Source organism: Ochotona curzoniae, unplaced genomic scaffold (genome assembly GCF_017591425.1).
Source record: "Ochotona curzoniae isolate NIBS_2020 unplaced genomic scaffold, NIBS_Ocur_1.0 contig_2144, whole genome shotgun sequence".
In the NCBI taxonomy this organism is placed as follows: domain Eukaryota; kingdom Metazoa; phylum Chordata; class Mammalia; order Lagomorpha; family Ochotonidae; genus Ochotona; species Ochotona curzoniae.
The window spans coordinates 100,558-127,598 of record NW_024465342.1 but is presented as its reverse complement, the minus strand read 5'-3'; the positions used below and the strand labels follow the sequence as shown (position 1 = coordinate 127,598).

At 39.9% G+C, this 27,041-nt stretch overlaps 1 long non-coding RNA gene across 1 annotated transcript; it reads left to right on the top strand.

Moving 5' to 3' along the window:
• The first annotated feature begins 6,124 nt into the window (after nucleotides 1–6,124).
• LOC121150500 lies at nucleotides 6,125–26,450 on the top strand. Its single transcript, XR_005882976.1, has 3 exons — nucleotides 6,125–6,135; nucleotides 18,405–18,410; nucleotides 26,366–26,450. It is a non-coding gene; the product is annotated as an uncharacterized LOC121150500 (long non-coding RNA).
• The last annotated feature ends 591 nt before the right edge of the window (nucleotides 26,451–27,041 follow it).

Below are 27,041 nucleotides of genomic sequence, written 5' to 3'. Positions count from 1 at the left end.
CAGGGCCCAGACAGGCCAGACGCTCCTGTGACCAAGGATGCTGGGCCCCAGGCCTGGGATGCTGTGCCGCACTGGTTACATTTCATATTAATAAGAAAAGAGAAATCTTAACAGTAAATTATTTTAACCAGAGAGAACCACATAGCTTTTCGTGTCAGGAAACTGAGTTACTGAAGTAATAAACAGTATAATTTGGGGGCAGGAGTTACGATGTGGTGAGTAAAGATGCTGCCTATGATGCTATCGCCCCATGTGGCATTTGTTCCTGTCATGAGTACCCCATTTCCAATCCAGATACCTGCTGAGGCACCTGGGAAAAGCAGCCAGAGACGGTTCTAATGATCTATGGCTTTCCCCGCTCAGTGCTGGCTCTTGTGGCACTTGGAGTGAATTAGCATCACTCTCTCCCTCTCCCGCCCTCTCCTCTCTCTATCCCTTCCTCTCTCCTTCTCTATTTAAAACACTACAATTGGCAAAAGGTCTCAGAAGAAACACGAGTTTCTAGAAATTCCACAGTGAAAAAAATTACTAAAGATGAACTTAAAGCACATAATTCCGAGAGTTGATTTGCTAAAAAAAAAAAAAAAAATCAAGACCTCCGGGGTGCTGGTAGAGCACTTAGTGCACTGTTCAGAACGGCCGTTACCCACACAGGAGTGCTGAGTTCGAGTCCTGGTGGTGGCTCTACCCATCATGAACAATGCCAGCCGCTGGTGTTCTAGTGTCAGACTGTATGTATTCATAATTATTAAACATGTTTTGTTACCCTCCCTTTTCTCCTTTTTGCATAAGCTTTGGATTAAGAGCTGTTCCATGTGAAGTGAATACTGTGATTCATTTGTGGTTTTCATTTGCTTGATATGTTTTTTTCCAGTCCTTCATGTTCGTTTTCAGTTTCTGCCTGTTTTTATCCTTGATGTGAGTTTGTTGGGGGATGAATATATTTTTTTGCATTTTAAAAGTCAGGTCAGTAGCCCTAGAGCTTTAACTGGGGATATAATCCATTTGCCCTTAATGGTAGCTTTAACACATAAGAACTAATTAGTAGAATTTTTTTTATATGTTACAGATTACATCTATTTTATTAATGAATTTGACACTGTTAGACTTTTTTTTTTTTATGTTTACTTCTCATGTAGGGTCTCCAAAATTCTCATAATGTTGGTCTGTTGGCAAATTGTGTCTAGGAAATATTTTGTCTCTTCTTCATCGTAAAGCATATCTTTATCTTGTCTGAAATTTTTCTCTGTTTTTTTTTTTCTCTTTGCTTACAAGATTGTTTCCTGGCCTGTAAGTTTTAACTTGCTAAATCTTTTCTTTTTATTTTTATTTTGAAGTGTTGAATTTTATGCAACAATTTTGTAGAGTCTGGAATTTCTCCCAAAATCCTATCCCCAGATTAATATTTCCAGTGCTGGTGCAATAGTACAGTCCTTCATAAGGAGTCATGATTCCATCCGTCTGTTATTTACATGTACCCAGACATTGCTGGTAGAGACAGTTTCAGACAGTCCAGCATCTTATTGTCTAGACATTTCCAACAGTTTCGTTGAGAGTCCATCTTTGGTTTGGAAGCAAGGACACATGTTGCATTGTATCCCCACATCTAAATATGGTAGTCTCTATTATAGCATGATGATTCGTTCCCTTAAGTGAGAAGCCAATGCAGTAAGGTCAACAACCAGCATGACTAAGAGCAACAATAACAAAAACAAAATTGCAGCACCATGTAGTTGAAAAAATACACCAGTGAATAACCAATGCATGGGTGACAAAAACACAAAAGCCTCTTTGGTAAATGGATTTGACAAGAGAAAAGAAAGTATTTGGAAGAAAAAATAAATCTTATAAATCTAATTTTGTTTCCCTTATAGTAACTTGGCATATTTTCCTTACAATTTTATGATTTTCTACATTTCATCATTTGCTTAAAATTTAATGATAGCAAGTCTTGGAGAATTAGTTTTGCTCTTTACTGAGGTTGGGTTCTTTGAAAATTTATATGTATATGTATAAACACATACATATGTTTGCTTATATATGTTCCAAATTTGTGAAGTTTTTAGTTATTATTTCAGTCTTCTCTTTTATGTTTTATGTTTCCTTATAATTTTTTAATGGTTTTCTACATGTCAGAGATTCTTTCTTCACTATTTATTAGTCTTTATGTTTTGCTGAGTTGCTTCAAAATTCTTTTGTTTGTATTAGAAATTCTGCTGTGTGTATGTTAGATTTTTATTTATTTATTTGAAAGACAGGGTTACAAAGAGGTGGGAGAGATTTTCCATCTATCCTTTTACTCTCCAAATGGCCTCAGTGGCTGTGACTGGACCAGCCAGAAGCAAGGTGCCAGTGGGGTCTTCCAGGCCCCAAATGTTGGTATAAGGGCCTACATGCTGGGGCCACTCTCTGCTTCGTGAGGTACATCAGCAAGGAGCTGTGTTGGAAACATAGCAGCTGGGATTTAGGTTGGCATATTTGTAGGGTGCAGGCACTGCAGAGAATGGCTTAAGTAGCTCTGTCATTGCACTGGTCTCCAAATTAGATTTATTTAGCCCTCGCCTTGACTTTTTTCTGTGCTAGTATCCCCCAGTTGAATTTTTATCACACTGAAGTTTCCCAGTCTAAAATGTGTTCCTTTTACTGACTTTTTAATCTCTTTATTGTATGAATCAGTCATATCACCTGTCGTTTCCCTCACTCCTTTCTCCCTTGCTGTCTGTGTTTTGTTGCATCTTATTTCCTGCAGGAATACTATTTGACTTCTTTTACAGAAATTACATGGGTTTCCTACAGATAAAAGTATGTTTTTTGGAGAAGTACTGAGTTTTCTTAGAAATGACATACTATCATGTTCTTTTCATATTTCCCGTGTTCTTGCACTTGCAGTTGCACACCTGGCGTAATAGTTTTTCTTATGCAATAGGTTTTCTAATTTGACTTGTGTTGTTGTTTTGGCTTTGGTTATGTTTGAGTATAGGATTGTAACTTCTAAAGGATTTCTTCAGTGCTGAACAGTGTCAGCAACTTGTCTAGTCTGTTACAGTTTGTGGAGATGGTCACAGTACTGAAATAGGCATAGGCTTCCAAAGGTGTGTTTCTTAGTCCCTCAAGTGCTGGATGTCAAGAACATTAGATTTTTTTCTTTTACAAAATTTCCAGGTTTCTCATGTTTTCGGCACAAGGGCCTTTTCCCTTTTCGTGAGGCAAGAGTGACACGTGGCCTGTGCATGAGTCGCTGTGGCCCTCAGAGTGCGTGATGTGGATGGGACCCCCTCCTGAATGATGCTGCGGTTTTAGCTCCAATGACACGATACTCAACCCTGGTTAGTGTTAAACGGACATTGTCCAAGCCGTACATTGTGAATTCAAGGTACACTAAGAACTCCTCATTTTTAATTGCTAGCCTTAGTAGCCTACATATAAGCAGGCGCTTCCCTCAATACCACAGTTTGTCCCAATGACTCTGAGGAATGAAACCAGATGTCACAGCCCTGGAGCACTGGGGTACAGTGTGCTCTTTCCCTAGATCTCCCAGGTGAGTGCCAGTTTTGTTCAGTCATTGTGAACTGAGAGCAGCCAATTTCAAATGGAGAAATAGTGCCAAGGTCCTCTAGTTCCTGCAGGCAAGTGCAAGCATCTTTAGAACTTATAGCAGTAGCAGCCAGGCATCTCTTAAGCAAAATGTTATGCCCAGTGATATAAGCCTGTCCCCAAAACACAAATATCATATATCCTCTATGACAAAAGGCAACCTTCATGCATAATGCAAAGCAAGCAAATAGGTAAATGGGTAGATATGTATAATCAACTAGATAAACCAAATAATGGAGACTAGCATGTTTGAAATAAGGATGTGTTGCAGTGTGCATCTCCAAGCCTAAATAAAAGATGGACTTTAGTGAATCAGTTCAATATATCTTGATAGCATAATGTTGAATTGTCTTTGTTCTTTTTTCTAAAATGCATTTATTTCTTTTTTACTTGAATGGCAAATTTATAGAAAGATTCAGAAATGGTTTAAAAACATCTTCCATCTGCTGGTTCCTTACCTAAATGGCTTCAATGGCCAAGGCTGAGCCAATCTGAAAGCAGGAGCCAGGAGCCTCTTCTGTGTCTCCCACATGGGGGCAGGGTCACAAGCTCTTGGGCCGTTCTCACTGCTTTTCCACACCAGCAAGCAGAGAGCTGGACTTGAAATGGACCAGTTGGGAGATGAAACAACACCCATGTGGGATGCTGGCCCTTGAAATTAGATTAGCTGCTGGACAACAGTGACTGTCCCAATCATAGATTTTCTAACAGCCTATGTCTACAATGCCATGATATATTCAAATAGCAGAATGTTTACATGTAACTGTTAATAAAGGACTGTCTACCTGAGGGAAACAATGGAAAGGGAACATGAGAAAGGGGAAAGAAGGGGAGAAAACAGTCTGTATACCTACAAAACTGTATCAGTGACAACAGTAACAACATATATTCAATATAGAAAAGCATCACTCACAACATAAATGTGTCAGATGAAGTGACAATGTGAATGAGCTGTGATAGGACAACGTTGATAAGATACACTGGGACATACACCCCTGGAGATGACTGTGCTGTGATAGGACAACGTTGATAAGATACACTGTGACATACACCCCTGGAGATGACTGTGCTGTGATAGGACAACGTTGATAAGATACACTGGGACATACACCCCTGGAGATGAGTGTGCAGGCTATCTGAACTTTGGAAGGAGATAGATCCAAATTTTCAAACATCTCATGATACATTTTATTCATTAATTTATATATTAAAATATTTTATGTTTATTGGAAAATAAGAAAGTCAGATTTACTGAGAGAAGGAGATAGAGAAAAAGCATTCGTCCACTGATTTGCTCCCCGAGTGAATTCATTGTGACTCCAAGTGGCCAGTACAGCTAGCGCTAAGCCAGTCTGAAGCCAGGAGCCAGAAACTCCCTCTTGTCTCCCATGTGGATGCAGAATTCCAAGATTTTGATCATCCTTAGCTGCTTCCCTAAGTCACAAACAGGGAGCTTGATAGAAAGTATCCATGACACAAACTGGCACCTATATAGGGTCCTGCAAGAAGCAAGGTGAGGACTTTAACTACTAGGCTGTCATGCTGGGATCCTCATGTTATACACACACACACACATATGTATATATATATATATATATATATATATATGTATTTTTTTAACAATTTATTTATTTATTGGAAAGTCAGATATACAGACAGAAGGAGAGACAGAGAAGATCTTCCATCTGATGAGTCACTCCTCAAGTGCCAATCTGAAGCTGGGATCCAGGAACTTCTTCCGGGTCTCCCACGCGGGTGCAGGGTCCCAAAGCTTTGGGCCATCCTCAACTGCTTTCCCAGGCCACAAGCAGGTAGCTGGATGGGAAGTGGCGCTGCCGGGATTAGAACCGGCGCCCATATGGGATTCAAGGTGATGGACTTCAGCTGCTAGGCCACGCCGCCGGACCCTTCATGTTATATTTTAATCAACCAATTTTATTGTCATTAAACCAATGAAAATCAGTTCTGATCATTTGGTATTAGAAGATTATAAGTATCAAATTAATTTTGAAGATTAAATAAAAATGTATGTATGAATGCCCGTAAGTAGGTGTTTACTGCAGCTTATTTTTCCTAATACATACCACTGTATTGAAGCAGTGAGTTAATCTTACTCTTACTGTGACAAATAATCATAATTTATCCTGTGTAGGAGGTAGAACTGTAGTTTACAATGACATCATATAGGTTAAAATGAAATGGAGGAGACTAGTTTCATGGTTCTACATTCACAATGCCAATTTTCTTAGTTTTCCACACCATTTGCTGAAAACAGCTAACCTTTCTCCATGGACTGATTTCTCTTCACTTACCAAAATTAGTTGATGGGAAATGTGATTGTTACTTTTTTGGATTTCCTCTGCTTTCTATTGAGCTTCCTGTCTATCTTTGTGCCAGTATCAGGTTGTTTTGTAAACTTCCCCGGAATCAGTCTTGAAGTGTGGTGTCATGTGTCCAGCTTCTTTTTGCTCTTTAAGATTGCATTAGCTATTCAGTTTTCTGTTTTTTCCAGATGAATTCTAGCATTATTTTTTCTTGATCGTAGAAGAATATTATACTTGTTTTGATTGGGATCATACTGAATCTGTAAAGTCATGACCATAATAGCTTTTCTTTTTTTTTTAATTTAAGATGTCTTTATTTTTATTACAAAGTCAGATACACAGAGAAGAGGAGAGACAGAGAGGAAGATCTTCTGTCTAATGATTCATTCTTCAAGTGAGAGCCACGGTTGATGCTGTGCCGATCCAGAGCCAGGAGCCAGGAAATTCCTCCAGGTCTCCCACACGGGTGCAGGATGCCAAAGCATTGGGCAGTCCTCAACTGCTTTCCCAGGCCACAGCAGGTAGCTGGATTTGAAGTGGAGCTGCCGGGATTAGAACTGGCGCCCATGTGGGATCCTGGCGCATTCAAGGTGAGGACTTTAGCCGCTAGGCCACGCTGCCGGGCCCATGACCATAATAGATTTTCCAAGTTTTTGTGACCTCTGCTTCTTTCTTTAATATTCTGCAGTTATCTCCACTCTCCACAAAGCTGTAAGTTATTTTCTTCTCATAGCCACATGGTGGCAAGCTAACTCTTTAAGAGTAACCTTTGTGTATATGATTAGCATCCTAGTTGAGCATGCCCAAGGTAAGCATTTCTTGGTAAATGACTGAAGCGTCAGCATATCCCAGACTCCGCATTGACTACCTTGGTGAAAGTCAATCTAAACAACACAACATTCCTTGCTCACCATGCCCTGTGTTTTCCATACTCTGCTCTTTTAATCCTTCTCTGGCTTCCTCTAGACTGATACTGAGACCTGTCCTACCCTATGACACACCTGCCGAGATTATTCAAGTCCATGTTTAGAGATTCTATTCCCCAGTAATTTTTACCTCTTCATACAAATTTATGTTAAGCATCTGTATTATTCTAGACCATGGTTATAATATTTATGTCATTTATTATATGTCAGGTGTAGGATGTGTTTTTGTAAGATGTCTTCTCAAACATCACTGCATCTTGGCCATGCTGTTATCCTGTCTGGTAACTGATGCTACGAATCAACTTTCCAGCTGAAGAAATTTACCTTTACTGAAGATGAATAGCTTGCTCAAATGACTCATACATACTGATTATACTGCGATTCTAAATCTCTTCCTTTTCTATCCCCTTAGAAGACTTGCTCTTTGAAAATAATTTTGATATTCACTATCAGATTTCCATAATAGGATCTCAGTATTTGCACATCATATAAAAATTCCATTTCTTTGGTGTGTTATGATGAAGTCAAGATTCACTTTTGTACATCTTGTCATAAGGGGTGATATTTTTGTTTTCAGAACAAAAGCTGTCTTACACTTAAACTTGATTTAGGTTGCCGTCTTATCCTGTCCTGCTATGATGCCATTAGTGCTCAGGTGGGAGTTCATTGTTAATTCCAAGAATGTGAAACATCCCACCATTTCCCGTGGAATCAGGAGTTATCCTTGGATTTAGGCAAGGAATACCTCCCCATTATTGGAAAAAGGTAATCAATATGGAAATTACTGATGTGTCCTTTCTGAGAACAACATCCAATGGACAGAAAATCTCTTGCAAATTGTCAGAAAGTTATTGGATTTCTACATTGTGGATTTACTTGTTACCAGGGAAAAGAAGGGACAGGTGAGAAACAAGCTCTAGCATCAACCGGGAAATTCACCTACTGCCCCTCAAGATCAATAGTGCCTGGGGCTCCTCTGTTTGTACAGGAGCAGGTGGGATCATGATTTGGTGTCCTAGAGAACAACCTGTGTCATATTGCATTGCTGCAAACCAGGAGACTGATGGTTTTCTCAACATACTGAGAATGGGCCAGGTGAAAACCCATGCTTCTCAGGGCACTAACACATGAAGAGCTCCTCATAATGACAGAGAAAGTATATTGGCTTATTATGTCTCTGGGGTCTTCTACCAGGTTACCCAATAGGGCTTCCATCATTTCAAACTCCTTGCATTCCCTTTTCTAATCTTCTTCCTAGCCCTCTCTAACAGATATTTAGAACCTATGCATGTGTGGGGAAGATTGGTTTAAGATCTTGTCTTGATAAGGTTTTCTCCTTTAGAGATTCAGGAACCCATGCAAGTATTTAGTTGTGGTGTTTTCAATATTTGTGTGAAGTCCAGGATCAGCTCTCTGTCTCCTTGATAACACAGGGAGAGTTGTTCAGTAGAGCACCCTAAAGCGCCTTGTGTAATCCAATGGAGAAAGCAATTGTGGCACCAGTCAGTCCTTATGCAGATTCCTTAGGATCCCATCATGGCCAGTGGTTGGAGTTTATTTCACCGAGTTGAGATAGTTGTCATTGGTTAGAATGCTCAAGGCAGTAAGCATTTTCTGTGTGTCCATTTGCATATTCCATCTTATTTTTCTCTATTGGATAGATAGTTTCATTTAAGAAAAAGTAAAAATTTCTCCTGATCAGATAATATAGGGCATAGGGCATTTTCCAGGTGCTAATGTACTTATCTAGGTCATTGATACAATTATCTGGACCTTGTTTAAATGTTGATGCGTATTAAAAGGAAGCAGTAACTCCTCTAGTTGGGGCTTAAGAAACAGGCATCATCTGTGACCCTCTTTGCAGAATGCTGGAAGCTTGTTCTGAATAAAGGAATGCTGGGCAGGTTCTCTGAGCCTCTTCTTTATGGTTAACACAAAATATGGTGGGAAAAAATGTACTCTGCCCCTGAAGATGTCTCCAGTTTTATTTAAAGCTTACCTTACTTTTTCTTTTAATTTTACTTCTTTTCATTATTATCATTATATGATACAGTTCTAGATCACTGCCCCAATGCTCCTCTCTCACTGAGTTCCCCTTTATCATTCCTATAGTACAGTTCTTTATACACAGTCATATGTCCATCATTGCAGGCATGCACAGTGGTAAAGAGTACAGCCTCCTATTGTTAGATATAACCATTTCATTGGGAGTCCATCTTTGTCTGAAAGTAGAGGTTCACACTGCATTGTTTCCTCACATCTGGATATGATAGTCTCCATTACAGCTACTATATATCCCCTTGAATGGAAAGTCACAATGCAAAATCAACAACAGGAAGAAAAATAAATATTTACAGTGCCATGAAGTTAAATAACATGCTGCTAGATATGGAAGTCTCCATTACACAGTAACTATAGTTTCCCTTAAATGAAAAGCCACAAAACAAAATAAACAGCAGGAAGAAAAAAAAATCGACAACACCTGAAGTTACATAACATGCTACTGAATGACTAATGTGTCACAAAAGAAATGTAAAAGAAAATCATGAATGAGAGAATCGAGACGACAGAACAGGGTAAGAACACATTTAAACAGATCAAGAATGATTAGCCACTGTGAATCAGAGAGGGCACATTTCAGGAAATAGGTGAGGTCAGAACAAAAGAAAAGGGGTTTCTGGAGACTGACAGACACAGAAAAGAAGTGAAGACAATGGTGTGGTATTGCAGTGACCCTCAGACCTGATGGCCAGCAGATCAAGAACTCCAGCAGTGGCATGTCAGGCACCATTTTGTACAGTGTGGCAAAAGTTTAGGACTGCAGGGGACAACAGAGAACTGTGCATGTGCTGGATGGTTCCCATCTGTGGAAATAGGACATAGGATCAAGTGATGTTGGCGTCCCTTAGTTACTCATCTCATTTTTGATGCCACTAAATTTTATCCTGGGCCAAGCAGACAGAGGAAGAAATTGTGACTCTGATTTTCCAACTCCAGAGGTGGTCCTTGTCTGTTGCCAGGACTTAGTCATATATTCCCCCAGTATTACCAAGTCACTAGTGCTTCTGTTTTGAAAAGCTTTGATGTGGGTGCAGTCAGACTCCAGGAAACCAACTGAAACCTGGATGACCAACAGTCCTTTCTTCCTGTTCTCAGTGCTGTTTAAACCTGAGGTTTACTGACTGTGCATCAGAGCCTGAATCCGGATGTGAAACAGGCAGAACTGCTACTGGGTTTCTTTAGTTAGAAGTACATTATGTCATTCTTGAATTCCTTCACTTGAAAAGAGTCCCTGATGCAAAACAAAAGTAAGTTTACTGTGTGAACATGAAAAATCTCTGTCTCACTGTCTACAAGTGCTGCATGAACAAAGGAGGGAATCTAATTGGCTGTATCAGGGTGTGCATGAGAACACGCTAGAAGTTTAAAATGAAGAACAGGAAAGTTTATCATCTTTGGAAACAGGAGGAAGATTGTCAGCAAATCCCACCATATGTCTCCCTACCTAGATTTTTCTATCTTTATAATATGTGGCTATTATGCTCTTACAATATTATGATGCTATCTTCAATTGTAAAATCTGAAAGAATCTTTGTTTTATCTCAATTATAAACAATGTGATGGCATAATGAACTGCTATATTACAAAAACCATTGAAAATTCAAACTCAGCTTTGACATCATACCTCTGAATGTAATTTCAAAATGAGCTGTATTGTTTTAAAGCCACATTATGATCTCATAAATCACTTTTGTAATGTTATAAAACCCTAAACCAACTACTTTTTTGCAAGAACAAATTGTGAAACCATAATCCACCATGCTGTCACAACAATTCATATGACAAGTACAGCTGTGATGTCATGAATGGTTGTTTTAATGTCACACACCAAATACTGTGCTATATGTTTAGTTGTGATGTCATACAAAGCACATAGAAATCAACAATTTGTCACAATGAAATGTGAATCATAAAATGGCTTTGTGAAATCATCCAAAAAGCAATGTTTCACCTTGAGAATTTTATAAAGCATAATTTGGATATCAAAATCAATTGTGATTTTGTCAAAATAAATTTAAAGCCAAAACCACAATTTTGTAAAATTTAGATATCATTGCATAGTGATTAGCTCTTAAAAATTCTTGGTGATAAGGTAATAGAAATCATGCTAATATTACCCAAAATATTGGCATGCCATTACCAATTATGGTTTCAAAAAGGTATACCATCACAGTCAATTTTTAGATTGTAAATCAGCTTTATGCTTTTGTAAATATTCTAATATCATAGATCTACAATTGCGATATAATCACTTCCTGTGTCTTGGAGCAACCATTGTGCTGTCAGAATAAATTTTGCTCTTATGAACCTACTATTTTCATGTCCTAGTGAATTCTGGTGGTAAAAGTAAACTTTATGGTGGTGAATTAATCTTTATGTCATAACTAGAAACTGTAATGTCATAAAACATCTTGCTTTCATCACCAGTTGATGATATGGTGATATAAACATATGGTGATGTCATAAAGAATTGGTATGTGGTAAAAAAGACATTGAATTGCCATAATTAATTTTGAAGTGATCAACTAACCATTTTGCCATCACAATTTTCATAGCATAGACCAAATTATTAGTGACATATGAAAAAGTGTGATGTCATAAAGAATTTTATCTTATTAATCACCATTCTGATATCACAAATTTGTCATTATGCCATCAGAATTAATTTGATATCAAAAACCATCATCGCAATGTCATAATCAATGTTGACTTCACACACCATTATTTTTTTGCCAAAGTAAAAGAACCTTATAAGTGACACATGGCGACTACATTTATGATAACACAAAACTGCTTTTTTAAATTATTTTGAACTGTGGTATCATAAATGTACTACTGTGCAATCAAAATCAATCCTTTGATGCCATAAGCCCACACTGTATCCTATATAGTCTTTTTGATGTCATATTCAACTGATTTTTGTTTCAGCACAATTCTGATACATGCTTTCCCAGGTAACTTGATACAAACATGTGATGCAATAAAACAATAGTGCTGCTATAATGTATTTTGACATTATTTTTATAAAGTCATAATCCACTGATTTGGAATAAACATTCTTATAGCATAAAATTGATGTATGATAATCATTTTTGATGTCATAATTCAGTCATTGTGCTATTATAAAATACATGTTATTATAAAGTTACCATTATGTCATAATCAATTCTGATGTCATTAACAATTCAGGTGTCAATAAAATCAATTTTCATTGCATAATCCATAATATCATATTATATTCTAATATTAGAATAATTTGCTGTTTGATAGCCCATTATTGTGATGTGAACATTTGACTGTGATTTCATAATCATTTTAACTTCAACTACCAAGAATTTTGCTTTCATAATGAATTTTTGTGCCATAAAACTCTGATCTATTATAAATACATTCATTACCATAAACAATTGACACATAAAATCCAATTTTCTATTATAAATTTACCTTTTTGAAATGCAAACTGAGATGTCATAAAAATCATTTGCAATCGAAGTAATTAAATTCAAGGTCATCAAACAATCTTATTGCAAAAGATATTTTTAACACATTTAAATATTAATCATTCAACCTTTTGGTTTCTAACTTTGCTTTGACATAATCTTAGTCATAAAACTTATTTAGCCCTCATTTATTTTGATGTTAAAACAACCACCATTTTATCATAACATTGCTATATTGTCATAATCATTATACTGTAAATTACAATTTCGATGTCACCTTACATTTATTGTTGTGATTTTATGACCTCCAGTGAATTTTCCAAAGAACTTCATAATGCCATAATGAACTGGTGATAGTTGGTAATTCTTGTATCATAAACCTACTGTTGCAATATAGTAATCAATTACAATTTCACAAACCAAAATTCTATCATCATAATAAATTTTGATGCCATAGATCAACACTCTGCTGCAAAAATATTATCATACTAAAACTAATTTGTATGTGATCCACTGCCAATCTGATTTCATAAGCCTCCCGCAATGCCATCATAAACAATTACAAGGTTTTGTGTATCATTATTATATATAATGTCATAATCCCCAGTTGTGCTATGAAAACCCTTCTATTGTTCCATAATACTCAGTGCCATATACTTCAATATATTGGGATTAAAAAATACTATTGTAACATTATCTATTGATATATCATAATCCGTATCTTAATTTTACCATGGTGATTTGATGAGTGGTTGCGAATTTACCAATTATAATGTCACATCAATGTTGATGTCTTATATTTCCATTGTAGCAGTATAAGAAAAAGGTTGATGTAGCCTTTCACTGATTTGTGATACATTGTGACATATCACCAGATATCAAGCACCTACTATTACACTGTCATATTCAATTGTGCCATCAAGAATGATTACGATGTCATATCCATCATTGTATCATTGTAATCAGTTCTAAATTTATAGTGATTTTGATAGCATAAATTGACTACTATGCCATCACAATCAATTTTGATGCCAAAAACACATCCATATTGCAATAGTAGATTTATGATACAAGAATTACCAACTATCACCAGTTCATTATGGCATTACAAAGTTCTTTGGAAAATTCATTGGAGGTTCTAAAATCACAACAATAAATTAAAGGTATCCGAATGATAATTTGCAGTATTTGAATTGATTATAACACTGCATTTTTGGGTTAATACTTTACAATCGATAATGATCTGACAAAGGTTTTAAAAATAAAATGCAGGTTAAGGTTATCAAAATTCATGATTATGACACAATGTTTGGTGTAAGACATCATAATTGATTATGATATCTCATTGGTAGGTAAATGATAACAAAATCATATCACATATATATTGAATATGATATAAACATGTTTCATGAGAATGCAATGATAGTTTCTGTAGTATATGTTTATCTCCATATGGAGATGTATGCGGTATTGTCTTTACCCATTGATTCACTGATGGGTGCCTGGGTTGATTCCATTTCTCAGGTTTTCTGAACTGAGCTTCAGCAAACATTGAAGTACACATAAGTCTCATGTGCTGATTTCTTTCTTGGAAAATACTCAGAAGAGGGATGCATGGACCTCATAGCAGGTCAATTTCTGAGTACTCTCCAAACTGTCTTCCATAATGGCTGTGAAGTTTACATTCTTATGACAGTGGACTAGGTTACTTTTTCCAACATCCTTAGCAGCATTCATTGTTGTTGTTTTTGTTTGTTTTGTTTTTTTGGTTTTTTTCTGTATCATATCCATGCTAACTGGAGGGAGATGAAGCATCATTGTTTTTTGTTGTTGTTGTTACTTTTCCCTGAAGGCTATCATTATCCTGAATTATTTTTTTGTATATATTTGGTTGTCTACTTAGATAGCATTCTCGGAAGACTGCCTGCCCTTGTAATTTGCCTCTTTTTAAACTGGACTGTTTGTTGGCTGTTGCTGCATTTGTGGAATTCTTTTTGGATTCTGGATGGGCCCTTTATCAGCTTCATATTCTGCAAATATTTCCTCAAATTTCCTGCTTGCATCTTCATTTCCTTGCAAATTCATTTGCAATACAGAAGCTTCTTAGCTTAATACATTTCTAATTGTATTTTTCACAGCTTTTGGCATATTTTATGATTGTTTCTTATTCATATTAAGTGAGCTAATCCCCCATATTTTATTACACAGATTTAGAAGCATACAATAACTCCCATCCTCCTGCTTGCCCATATGCCCCACTCAACTTTCTTCTTGTTTCTACTTTGCCCTGATATTAATAATAATATATTTTCATTTCACTTTTCAATCACAGACTTAACACTGCATTAACAATGCTATTAACACATAGCAAATAGAAAGAAAAAAAAAACTGCTATTCATCAGTATTACAAAATGGCTTAAATGATAAACATATCCCAGGATGTCAGTCTCACTCACACAGATTACAGATACTATTCTTTGTGTTAGTTATTACAAGAAAAACATATGATGTTTATCTTTCAGGGACTGACTTATTTCAGTAAGAATAATAGTTTCCATGTGGATCCATTCCACTGCAAACCTCGAGGCTCCATTCATTTTTATGGTTCAGTCACATTCCATAAGGCATTTGTACCACATTTTATTTTTTCAATAATCAGATTATGGGTTTCTTGGATGCTTTCATATCTTAGCTCATGTAAACTGAGTTGTTATAAACACAAAGGTACCGATGACTCTATCATAACTGCCTGCTTCTACCAATAAGTTTCTGTGCCACAAACATCTTGCAGAATTTTCCCAGTGTTTCCTCTGGTAACTGATGGTATCTTATCATACCACTAGATGATGATGCATCTAGAATTGATTTTTGTGTGAGGCACAAGGTCACAATGCTGCTTCACATCTCTGCACATATGGGAACACTTTTGCCAGCACTGTTTGTGAGATTACCCTTTTGCAGGAACTGCTTTTAAATCAATTGTCCAAGATTCATTGGTTGTACATGTATGGGTTGATTTCTGAGGCTCTTGTGTACCATTGATCTACATGTCTATTTTTGTTTGTCTTTAACCGTACCAGTGTCCTGCTCTAATTATTACTGTGCTATTGCAGGTCCTGAAATCCATTATTCTGATGTGTCTGGCTTTGTTTTGGCCTTTTAAGATTGCTTTATTTTTTTTATAAATATGTTTTTTCATAATTAAAATGGTGAGGAATCAGATGGGCTGGTTGGTAGTTAGGACATCTGGTTCTTGGAGAAGTTGCTTTTTGAAAATATAAAATCTAGATCTCCCCCACTTTTCACTCTTTGAAGGGTACATTTTAAGTCAGTATGCTTGGGGGAAAGCAAAAGGAAAAAAGTCAGAACAGCAATCCCCATTTCTGAGTTATTGTTGACTACCTTGGAATAACCCTAACTAAAGATGTGGAAGACCTCTATCAGGAGTAAAACAAAATGGCGAAAAAAGTAATAAAAGATTTTATAGATGGAGAAATGTATTACGTTCCTGGATGCAGGGTCAACATAATCAAAATGTTCATATTGTGAAAGTAATATACAGATTCAATCCAATTCTAGTAAAAATCCTAAGAGAATTCTTCAGAATTAAAAAAAAAATCATGTATAAATGATATATATGGGACTACAAATAACCAAAGCTATCTTGAGGAGTAAGAATTCTTCAAGAATTCTTGAAGAGAATCCAGAGAGATCACAATTCCAGGTCTTAAGGTGTATTATAGTGTAATGATAATAAAACAGCCGGGTACTCTTACAGAAATAGAGAAGCGTATTAATGAAACAGGCTAGAAACACCAGAGGAGAGCCCACATATGCACAGCCAACTAATCTTCCACAACAAACTGTTAACAGCCCAGGAAAATGATAGTCTCTTCAACAAATGGAACAATTGGATAGCAGCCTGCAGAATAAGAAGGAAGATGCCCCACTTTGACCTTTACAAGGATCAAATCTAAACGGATAAAGGACTTGATTGTATCCAGAAACAATCAAATATTACAAGAAAACATAGGAAGCACTCTAAAAGATTTAGGCATAAGCTGAAAAGCATAATCTTTGAAGCCCAAAATAAACAACTAGGATTGCATCAAACTAAAGCTTATGTATAGTACAGGCAATGGTAAACCGAGCAAAGAGGCAACCAACACGATGGGAGAAAAATATTTATACATTGCACAACAAATGGGGATACTATCCAAGATATGTGAAGAGCTTCAGAAAAATATCAAAACAAATAAGCCAGTGAAGAAAAAGACCAAGGAAATGAACAGACAGTTTTCAAGGGAACAAACCAAAATGGGTGACAGACATATGAAAAAATGCTCAATCACCTTAGCAACAAGGGAAATACAATAAAAAAAACCATGTTGAGCTTCCTTTCAGCTCAACTGAAAACTGTCTGCATACAAAGATCTATTAATAACACCTGCTGGTGAGGATGTGGGAAAAGATATCCTACTTTGCTGTTGGTGGGAATGTAGGTAGTACAGCCACAAAGTCAGTGTGGTTAATGCTCAGAGAACTGAAATGTCATCTATCATATGACCCAGCAATCCCACTCTTGAAATACGTATCAAAAATAATGAAACCTTCGTATGAGAAAGCACCTTGCATCCCAGTATTCATTGCATCACAAATGATGATAACACAGACATGGAAACATTAATGCCCAATGATGGAGGACTGGATAAAGACATTTATTTTACATTCAATTCATGGGATACTATTAAAATTAAAACCCCCTGGGTGAAGAGAGCCTACAACAGCCTTGTGGCTTCTGGGAGTACCCAGGCCAAGTCAGATTCAATGCTTGGGGCCGTGGCCACAGCCACCACTACCACACAATGAGCCTTTACCAAGGAGGCTCTTGATAATTTACAAACTGAGTGAACAAATATCTCATTACTCTGGGTGAATATTGATAAGCAAAGTAAACTACTTACATAATTTAAGTTAAAAATTTGTCTTGATTTCTGCAGTGCGGCCTCTGCTACTCTTTGTGGCACATACTTCATTTTAATGTTTTATTAGATTTTGTTTTTAAGACTTATTTTTCTTTTTGCTTTTCTGTTTCGATAATCTTTACATAGTTGATTTAGTCAGAAAGTGTCAAGGGCTACAGGAAAGTGGGTAAGACCATTTTTTTCACATTTCTTGTGCATGTATCTGGGGTAAGGAGAGAAATAAAGGCAGAGGTGCCACCCAACCTCCAGCCCCATCCCAGGGCCCCCAATGTGGGCCATGTTCTGAGGGTAGATCAACAGTTCTGAATTGCTGCCAATCTCTCCATTTCAGGCACAATGAAATCTCTCCAGAATCCACTGGTTGACATAGTTGGCCTTATTGTCTGTGTTTGCCTAGAATTTTACTGGCAACATATGGCTGGGGCAGTTCATTGATTTGTTCTGTCCTCTGTTGTGGTACCAGGTGACCTCTTCAGGTTCCAATGGACTGCCGTATTCTCCATGTGCACCTGGATATGCTGTCCACTGCTTTGTCTGAGCCTCTAAGGAGGTTCAGCTATGACTCATGCACTTCATGATCAAACCATGGAACCTGAAATTTCCTCCATGGTTTGGGTTCTGCGTCTAGTGGTAATAATGAGGGTCAGTGTTATCCACACTTTCTGTCTTCTTAAGGTGCCTTGGGGCTTTCCTCTCAGCATGATATTTTAGGTTATCACTTTATGCAGTTAGAACTAAGCTGTATACTCATTTATAAAAGGTGTTTTAATGTACTTAATTTATAGGCAACTGTTCCCAAACTTTTTTCTATCATAATACTCCCACATCTGTAGCATTTATTGCAATTTTAGTCCAAGATAGGTAGGATTATCAAACTACATAAAACGCATAAAAAACATCAATTATACTTTTGGCAAGCTACTCACTTGTGACATTATGTAATTCACAAAACTGATAATTTCATGTCTAGCAGGAGTAATATCTAAGATTGATATCATAAACAGCGAATTTTCCTGACATTTTGTCAAAAAAAAAAAATCCAGCTTCATCACAGAACACACCTGTTCTTGGAGATTTCAGTACATGACACAGGGAAAGACATTCACCCAGCTACGTCTCTGATGTGAATCCATTGAGAGAGGAATCCTCAAGATGTAGTTATAGGGAAAGGATGGCTCCAGATCATCTCCTTCCAGGCCCATGACTGTCATTTCTCCTGCAGTAGAAGGATGGTTTGGGCATTGGCACTATTAAAGCAGGACCAATCCCAAGGAAACAGCAGTTTCTAGGAGACAGCAAAGGAGAGCAATTGGGTTCAAATTTTAACACCTGTACACTCATTTTTCAAGGCAGGCATGCCTGGGCAGGTTGCCTGCTCTCAGTCCTTGTCAACAGACAAAAGTAGAACAATAAGTTTGACTTTGTGGCCGGTACAAGCCACAACGGATTCCCCAAGCTAAATGCATTGCTCTCGGAGACTCATGTAAGCCTCCTCACTTCCTCACTGGTTTCTGTTGTAATGTTAGCATCTCAGTGAAACAACACAGTTCCTGGAAATCAGGAAACCATAACCTCCTGCAATCCTATTCATGAAAAGTGGTATTTTTGTCACAGGTAGCACTTTCCTGAACCAAAGCAACTGCAGTCATAGAATGTAGGTTGTTTCCTTGACTCTCTTCCTCCCCAGTGTCCATGCACTTTAAGGAAAGAGAAATGTTAGCCTTTACTTTAGCAGCACAGATGACCAAGGTCAAGATCACTTACTAAAGATGTTACACCGAATCTCTCCTGTATTGTGCCACCTCTCCTTCAGCGCCTTCTGCTAGTTTCACTCAGCCTTTTCTATTCCACACACTCAGAAGTACAGGAACCAGGTGTAATCAACAGTCACCTCTTCATTATGGCTTGCTTAAAGCTACATTTTAAACCTTATTAAACGAGCTACATCTTAGATCCTGTCTATGAATCCAGTATCTCCTAATGTCAAAGTGGTAATGTTTATCTTCCTCCCAAGCCTATGCACACCTGCACAAATCCTGCCAGACTCTTGGCTCCATTCCGGTGGACCTTTCAAGCACACTGTTTCATCCCGGCTGGAGCAGTTACCCATCTGAAGCCCATCCTTCCCAGTCAAATCTGAATGCCACTTATCCAAGATTGACTGTTGTGGAAACAAACATGTTACTTCTCCAATCTCAGGCTCACTGAGCAGAGCTGCTGTGATCCTTCATTTTCACTATTTGGACAAGTTCATTACCATTTTCTTAACTAGCCAATGTTTTAACATTCTTGGATAAATACAAAAATGTGTGCATATATATGGGCTTTCAAGCAAACATTTGAGAAGCAAAGATACTTAAATAAATATATAAAGTTTTTATTCCACTTGTTTGCTCCTCATAAGACAATAATGGCTAGGGTGAGGCTGGATGAAAGTATGATCCAAAAGTAATCCAGATATCTCGCATGAGTGGCAAGGACAAAACTACTTGATCATTCAACTGCTACATTCGAGGTTTTACAATAGTCAGAAAAAATCAGATTCAGGTACAAGACTCTAACATAGGCCCTTTATGCAGAATGTTGAAATTCTAACCAGGATCTTTATCCTAGGCCAAAAAAAATCTTACCAAAACCCCTACATATCTATTATTTTCCCAAACTAGAAATGCACAATGTATTATTAGATATGATCACCATGCAGTGAAGTGATTCACCAAAATGTTTACTTTTAGTCTTCCTGAAGGGTTGTGTCCTGCAACCAATATTGTTTCCAAATCTCTATCCTATGCTACCTAACCATCTCTGAAAATCAACTTTTATGCTTTTTTTAGTTACTTCATTTGAAGGGACAAAAAAATACTTTTTTTAAGTGCCTGAAGGAATCTCAGAGCTTTGCTGTTGCAAGCAAGAAGGTTACTCACAGGAGTAGATGATTATCACTACTTCCTACGTTGCTTCTCCCCAGTTAACAACATCACTGAATTTGAGCATCTGCTTCTGCAAGATTTCACCAAAGCATCATCGCCCTCTACTGAGCAACCATTATACAAACTCACAAATATTTTCAAATGGTTACATGATCCAGTAAACTCATCTCTGAATATATGATCTAGGGAATTGAAAACAATATGTTTATATCTATGTTTTTGCAGCCTCATTATCAATTCAAGTCCATCAACATTGAATCAATAACAACATATTGTATATCAGGACAACCATGAAGACTTACACTCGACTTGGAAGAGCTTTTTCAATAGACAGCAATTCACCAGTTCTTCCCATTTCATTTCACACAGAGCTATCTGTTATCACTTGCTGGTAACCATTCACCTCTTATTTCTACAGAGTGCAGGATCGGTAACACCTTAGGGATCAGCTGTGTCTTAGTCAAAACACTAGTTACCCCCGTAGCACAGAACAACATCCTAGATTCCTGGATTCTGATATTATTTTGAATAACCAAATCATATTTCCTCTTGACCTCCCAGGAAGTGCCAGCTGTATCCCAGATTATCCCAACTCTACATTAAACCAGAAAGGCATTACTTATTCACACAGTTCTAGGGTCCAGCCCCAAAAAACCAGAAAAACTAGCCCTGGAACTCTAAGCACCATTTTGCAAGTTATCCACCAGTGTTTTATTGATCGTGCCCTGGGAGGCCGTTGCCCTCCAGACATTTTAGCTCATCGGCTTGGATCCAGTCAGCACCCTGGAGAGGTGCAAAGTGCTCAAGAGCAGAGAATCTGGCAGGGCCATTGGCCACTTTGTGTTCCTGTTGCACGACAGGGTTCTGTCTTGTCAGTGAGATAAAATGCAACGGGCCCCACTCTATTCTCTGTGGCTGCTAGTCTGTAGCTAAAGATGCAGGTTCAGAAGCAGATTCATGCAAGGGAAGTACCCTATGCAAACCTAAAGTTGTAAAGCCATCCTGCCCACCGAAGCCCAGGTTTACACTAGCTGCCTTGCCAAAGAGCCAAACTGTGGATTGTGACTGAGGTCTTGGATGTCACTTGATCTGCTTACTGGTACAGCCTGGCTCTGGGTGGTTGTGGTTGTGGGTGTCCCTGGATTATGCATTCCATGGCAACTACCAAGTGGTAGGGATGGTGATGCTACAAGAAATGCTTACTGGGAGGTCTTGGTCCATACCGGCCTTGTCTATGCCCTATGTGGTGAATCACTGCCTCCTGTTTTGGTCCCATGAAAGTAAAGGAAAAAGACCTTTAATCTAGGGCAAGAAGCAAGCAGTTCAAGTGATTTCCAACTGGACAAAAATTCAGAGCAAGGGTTGGTGAAACACTTGTGGTGTACGCTGATTTCCCCTCAGTGCTCTCAATGAAATGTCTGGATATACCAGCTGATTTCCCCTCAGTGCTCTCTCAATGAAATGTCTGGATAAACCAGCTGATTTCCCCTCAGTGCTCTCTCAATGAAATGTCTGGATAAACCAGCTGATTTCCCCTCAGTGCTCTCTCAATGAAATGTCTGGATAAACCAGCTGATTTCCCCTCAGTGCTCTCTCAATGAAATGTCGGGATAAACCAGCTGATTTCCCCTCAGTGCTCCCTCAATGAAATGTCTGGATAAACCAGCTGATTTCCCCTCAGTGCTCTCTCAATGAAATGTCGGGATAAACCAGCTGATTTCCCCTCAGTGCTCTCTCAATGAAATGTTGGGATAAACCAGCTGATTTCCCCTCAGTGCTTTCTCAATGAAATGTTGGGATAAACCAGCTTTCCAGAGCCCACATTAGCATGAAGGCAGCTTTGAACACTGAGAAAGATGGCATGGACAATTTTCAGAGCATTTGCCTCCTCCAGCCATGGTGCTCCTGCTTATCTGACACTGGCTGCACTGGAGACTCTAAAAAAGAAATAAGTTTGAATGCTTCATCCACAGGGCTGTAACAAAGGTAATAACAGGAATTAGAATCTGGGATTACAGGAACAATGTAAGGATGACCTCTTTAAAACCTGAGACGTGGTTTAGATATGTTTACTTCTACTAGGAAAAATAGCAGATACCTTCCCTGAAATGATTAGGTGGAGCCTTCAAGACTTCAGACACATGTTTCCATGTTCGTAAGTTTTTAGTTTAAGAATTTATGATTTGACGCCAATTTAAAAATAGGTCTGGTTCGGTCCTTGGGCTCTGGGGCAACTGACGCTCCCTGCAGTGTGGCTACTGTGGGGGGTGCCCCTGCCGGGTCGGACCCAATGCGGGGGACTCACGCCAAAGACACTGCCACAAGGCAGTGAACGAGTCCTCGGCCTCCCCCAGGACCCAAGAGAGCTCTTCCCTCAGGGTAAGTCCGCCATGAGGGAACTTGGGAACTGGGTGGAAATTCCTAGCTCCGCCCAGCTGCTAAGGCCATGCGGCTGGGGGAGTTTGGGAGGAGTTCGGTCCTTGGGCTCTGGGGCAACTGACGCTCCCTGCAGTGTGGCTACTGTGGGGGGTGCCCCTGCCGGGTCGGACCCAATGCGGGGGACTCACGCCAAAGACACTGCCACAAGGCAGTGAACGAGTCCTCGGCCTCCCCCAGGACCCAAGAGAGCTCTTCCCTCAGGGTAAGTCCGCCATGAGGGAACTTGGGAACTGGGTGGAAATTCCTAGCTCCGCCCAGCTGCTAAGACCATGCGGCTGGGGGAGTTTGGGAGGAGTTCGGTCCTTGGGCTCTGGGGCAACTGACGCTCCCTGCAGTGTGGCTACTGTGGGGGGTGCCCCTGCCGGGTCGGACCCAATGCGGGGGACTCACGCCAAAGACACTGCCACAAGGCAGTGAACGAGTCCTCGGCCTCCCCCAGGGCGGCCAGTGCACCACATGGTGCCAGGCATTGCCTGCTGGCCGCCCGGAAGGGCAAACTCTGGGGTTTTCAAGATATGTAGTTGCTGCCTGGGGTCACTCATGACTAAGACTAGTTTGAATGTAGGTGCAAAGTGAATTTTCGGGTATTCTCAGTGACAGGGTCATGAAAGATTTAAGCAGGCAAGGGGACCAAGACCTAGTGGTTTGGGGGAAGTGTCCAGAAGATAATTTTAGTAAGACAGATGCAACAGCTCAATTATGAATACAGAGATGGAATATTAGTATAGAACATCACTGATCACCACATACTAGCCCACACCGAAGCTATGGATGGGGGCCTCTTTGGCAGTGTTGGGTACCATTGCCCGACTGAGTGTTGGAGTTGTGGAGTGGTCACATCTGGCAGGATCAAGACACTCTCCAGCACACAAGAGAACTTGGGCTGGGGGTAGGCTCTGTGGGGTTGTGTGGGCCCAACCCTTTGGAATACAAGTCCCCCGGGTTAGTTCCCAAGCTGGGGTTGCAATGGTCTAAGCTAGGTGTGACCACGCCATCTGCCATCACTCATGGGTAAAGGAATCCACAACAGTCAGGGTAGGTCAAGGCAGCAGCACCCAAATGTGCATCTTTAAACAAGATGTGGGGTGGGCCGGGCTGCCACTGGAAGGGGGTAGAATGGGCAGGGCTGAACAAACCTTAACTCACAAGTAACAACAGAAATCAGGTTGGAGCACAGCTCATGCCAGGTAGGTCCTTGCACATACTGATCTGTGTGAGGCAGAGGCACTAAGCCACAGCATCCAAGGGGCCAGGACAAGTGAGGGGCTCTGCCAAGCGGAGACAGAACAACCACCGGCCTACACCTGCTCTATGGCAGGGAAGAGGCCCGGTTGGGAAAATAACGGGACACCCTAGCTGGGTTGAGTTTCCCACCAAGGAGCGCATGGGCTGGAACTGAGGCTACATTCTGATCAGGATACGATCGTAATCTCACTTGGCACAATTGTGGACTGGGATGGGAAGCACCAAGCCAGGCCAAATTCCAACACCATCTGGTGCTCTGGAGGACCGGGGAGGGTTGTGTGACAGACTAGGTTAGGTCTCAGCCCTTACTGAACCATGTGTGAGCTGGGTAGGGGTATGGAAGAGCCATGGATGGGTTGAAATATCCAACAACAAGAACCAGCTTGGGTCGGAGGCCAGGCAGGAAAAGCCACTGTTCCTCCTAGGATAGCAGGCGAACTGAGTAGTGCTGGCTCATGGACCCACTGGTATGCGCGAAAACTGGCATTGGGAGAGGTTCTGGTGGAGGAGCCTGGGCAACTTCTCTGGCAGGACACAGTCCCATGCAGGTAAGCACAAGAAGCACAATAGGGAACAACCCAGAACAGGCAATGAAAATTATCCCACTGGCATACACATGGCATGGGTTGGGGGCAGACCAGCCTGAATCTGTTCACATTACCTTCTGGTGAATCCGAGCACCAGAACAGAGTGTGGGCCGAGCCAGGTTCGGTTGCAACACATACCAGTACACAACAAGTAATGCCAAGGTAAGATGAGCCGTACCAGATGTGGCTGCAGCACACAAACAGCACATGTGACAATCAGGGAGGAGGCAAAGCCAACAGGGGAACGTGGGCACCCCTGCTGGATAACTACTTCCATTGGAAAGTGTGAATACGGATGGGGGCAGTTCAGACTAGGCAGGGCTATAGCACCTGTGGGCCTCACGGTGAGCTGACTGTTCTGACTGGTGCAAGTTAAAATTAGAGTGGGTTGAGGGGTGTTTGGGCTTAGCCACAGCGTTAACTGGCAGAGGCTGGTACTAGGAGCCAATTCTGACAAGTCAAATGCCAAAACTACCTGGAGACGGCATACTCTGGGAGTGGGTGTGACCTAGTAGGGAAATAGTGGGCACCTCCCTCAGGGTTACCACCCTCACTGGACAGCATGAAACCCAGGCTAGGAGCAGGGGTGGCTTGACAGAAAGGCACCTGCCAGTGGGTGTATGGGCTGGATAATAGGTTGGTTGGGTTGAACCAGGCTTCAATGTCCATTGACGTGTGCGAGAGCTAATTGGGATGTGGGACAGACTGGACAAGCCTGCAGTGCATACTGGCAAGCATGGGAACCAGGGTAGGGGGCAGAACTGGTAGGGGTTTTGGGGAGTCGCCCCAACTAGGCTGTAGCTCCAACTGGTTTGCATGAAGACCGAGTATGAAGTGGGTAGAATCGAGCTGGACTACAACACCCATTGGTTCACAAGGAAGACAGGGCTGGAAGCCGAACGGACCCAGCAATCGCAACGACCAGCATATGCATAAGCTGATTGGTGTGACGAACAGTGTTGGAGTCTGTACTAGCAAACTCACTCAAGAATCAGATCTGGGATCAACTCAGATGAAGTTTCTTTGGATATTTCTCGAACTGAACTGCTGATCTTGGAACCCCAACCATCAAGAGACTGTCAGCCAGTAGACTCTGAATAAGTTTCATTACGGTTGGGACGGAGAGATTGGCAGCAATCCAGAACTGATGAACTATCAAAACTGTATGAGCAGGACCCTTGGAGCGCGCCTCATGTTGGGGATCGGGCATGAGTGGGAGGTAGGGTGGGGCTTTCCCCTTTGTTACTCCCCTAACCCTAGATACAGGGCAAAATGATTATATTAGTGTGGAAACAATGATATTACCCACTCTCACCCTGTAGCCCGTGACCCTTTGTACCCTAATAAACTAAGATTATTTTTAAAAAAAAATAGGTCTCCCTTTGATAATTTCAGGATAATAATGTATTTGGATTAATATAAGTTACATCCCTACAGTTAATTGACACTAAAGATAAGTGTTTTGATGTAACATTTCAGAGGTAGTGACAAGCCTGTGGTTAATGTTCTGTGTTAACTTAATTTTTAAATATTTGCATTCTTTTTTTCAAATTTATTACATTGTATTATGTGGCACAGTTGTAGGTACTGGGATTCCCTCCATCCTTCCCCCACCCCTCCCTCCATGGTGGATTCCTCCACCTTGCTGCATTGCCACAGTTCAAGTTCAGTTGGGGTTCTTTCATTGCAAGCTTATATATGGAAACATTTTCAAAATGAACTTCTACATTTAAGGTATTTCTGTGTGTGTGTAACATATACTTACACATATTACTTATTTTTAACTTAACATGACACTTTATAAAGGATGTAAAACCCAATGTGCTGCTTCAGTTTGTTAAAGTATGGAAGCTTCTCAGCTTGAAGTAGTCACATTGGCTTAGTTTGGCTTTGACTGCCTCTGCATTTGGTGACTTTTCTGATTCTTTCCAATTTCCTATATTTGGAGAGTGCTTCCTATTTTTTTCCAACAACTTGAGGATTTTTGGTACAGATTTGGGTCCTTGATCCACTTAGAGCTGGTTGTTGTATAAGGTGACGGAAGTCTTGCATCTTTTCTAATCAGGCTGCTATCCATTTGTTCCAAAAGCATTTGTTGAACAGACCAACCTTTGCCCTGGATTATGTTCTCTTGTTGAGGATAAGTTGTCTGTACATGTGTGGGCTTCCTTCTGGGGTTTCTGTTCTGCTCCATTCATCTTTACTGACTCTGTACCAGTGGAAGACTGTTTGGGGACCACTGCCCTATAGTATGTCCTGTAGGTCCTGAGGTCTGGAATTGTGATTCCTCCACCTTGATTTTTATTCTTCAGGATAGCTTTGGCAATGTGTGGTCTACTGTGTTTCCATATGAACTTTTCTATCACCTTCTCAATTTTTGAGAAGAATTTTGCAGAGATTTTGCTCACAATACTATTGCTTTTGATAACAGGGATATTTTGATGATGTTGACACAACCAATTCAGGAACATGGTAAGTTTCTCCATTTTATAATGTCCTCTTCTACTCC